Here is a 2,240-nt window from a genome sequence, read left to right as displayed (position 1 = left end):
GAAAAGATGTTCTTACTAAAACCGAAAGATATTCCTTTTCGTTTTTAGGTAAGAAAATAATTTTAAGTACTTTAGATCTTTCAAAATATATTTCCGAAAAGTGAATGATTTTATTACCAAAAACATTAGAGAAGAAATCTCTTTAGTTTTTAGGAAAATAAATCTTTTCGATTTAAAGGAATATTTTCGAAAATAAAATAAAGGAATTTATTTTGAGAAAATCTAATTTCCGAAAATACTTTTGAGAGAGAAAAAGATTTTTGTGCTCATATATAACTTTCTCTCTATCCTACAAAGTTTCCTAAATACCTAGATTACTAGGATCTTCGAAATCTTCACTCTCAATGTAGGACTTGCCTTGTATGATTTCTTTCCAAAGAAATTCTGCATAAAATAAAATTAGCACAAATAATATAATTTAAATTTATTTGTTTTGTATTCATCAAAATCCGAGATAAGCATTTTGACCCTTGAGCCAACAATCTCCCCCTTTTTGATGATGACAAAACCAATAAATTTAGCAAACATAAAAACATGTGCTCCCCCTGAATTTTATGCATAAGAGTTCTATTCATGCCAAAATAAAGCAAATTAGAACATGTAGTTTGCTCCCCCTGAATAGATGCAGTAAAACTGTTTTATGAAAATTAGAACTAGGGAGGCATTTTTAGAAAATGATTTTAGAACTAACAAGTATACGCAAGATATTCTAAGTTCTAATAATCAGTAGAACTAGCAAAGATAAACAGGATATTCTGAGTTCTAATATTTAGAACATATGGTCAGAGCAATAAAATAGAATAGAAACTGATAAAAATAGAGCGAAAGATCTTACGTCCAACCTGCAGAAACAGACGTTAGAATAAGAACTTAGTTCTAAAATCACACAGCTTTAGAAAATATAGCTCACCAAAAAGACCATATTAGAAAACAATAAACACACAGATAACCACTAAAATATAAGTCTTGTGGTTGCCAAGTACCACCAAAATATCTGTCACCAATACCATCAACTACCTGTTCTCCCCCTTTTTGTCATCATATAAAAAGGGTTAGACAAGTCATAGCAAAAAGAAAAACAGTTCCACAAAATATCCTACGAAAATAAAACAAAAATAAAATGTTCAGACATATAAGAAACAGATCAAAGAGGCTTAGACCAGTTCTAAGTCTTTTAGAACTTCTTAAGGCTGAGCTGGAGCAGTATCAGAAGAACTTTCTGGTCTTTAGAAGATGGATGCAGTGGAGGCTTTCTTCCATGTGTTCTGTGTTTGCCAGCAGTATGCTTCACATTCTTTGGTTTCTCTGAGAGGGAACGTAGGGTGTTCCTTTCACTTTAAGTAGCTAACTTCCTTGCATTTACATCTTTCATCCTTTCCAGAACTTGATGAGAGACTGATTCTGTTCAATCACAGTCTTGCACTGTTGAATCGCCTCATCAAGTTCCCTGTTGTGTTCTTCTGTTAGCTCTTCTTTCAATCTTATTAGCATAGCTTCCCTACTCTTTGAGCTGACAAAACTCAGATTCTTGTCTGCCTTTCCTCTGTTGTCTTCTCTCATCACTGATTTCTATCTTCTCTCGCATCACTGCCTTCTCACTTCTTCCTTTTTCTGTTTCAGCTCTTCTGTTCTTTTTCTGATTCTTCTTCTCTACTGCTTTCTTCTTTTTTTCTGTTCTTCTTCTTCTTGGTTTCTTCTTCTTCTTCTTCTGTCTTTTCTTCAGCTTCTTTTCTCTTCTTTCACTTCTTTCTTCCTCTATTTCATCTAACTTTCCTTTCCCCTTTTCTTTTCTTTTCTTCTCAGCTTCTTCTTTACTCTCTTTTCCTTCATTACTTTTTCTTTTGATTTTCCAGTTTCCCTTTTTACTTTCTTTTCTTCCTTTTCTTTTCTTCGTCTGTCTTCTCTTCTTTCCCTTTCTCTTCACCTGATTCCTCATCTTCATTTTCAAGGATCCACTATCCAGCTTGGAACAGACTGACCAACATGCTTATCTAAATCAACATTCAGAAACTCAAACACAGGTGTGAGAATCATACCTAGGGTAGCTTTTTGGGATTGTTCTGCAGTTTGTCAAACACAATGTGACATAGATTGAGAGGTTTCTTCTCAACTATGTGCCACATAATGCATAGTTCCACTTGATTCACATACGTCAGTGAAGCGCTCTTAGGAAGATATAATGTACAATGATCTTGTACAACCATTTCATGCTTTCTGTCAAGTTGGAGCATTCTATTGAA

This window comes from Jatropha curcas, unplaced genomic scaffold, assembly GCF_041381405.1.
Source record: "Jatropha curcas cultivar XTBG-Jc1 unplaced genomic scaffold, XTBG_Jcur_1.0 HiC_scaffold_184_pilon, whole genome shotgun sequence".
In the NCBI taxonomy this organism is placed as follows: Eukaryota; Viridiplantae; Streptophyta; class Magnoliopsida; order Malpighiales; family Euphorbiaceae; genus Jatropha; species Jatropha curcas.
Note: the sequence above shows the minus strand (reverse complement) of the source record.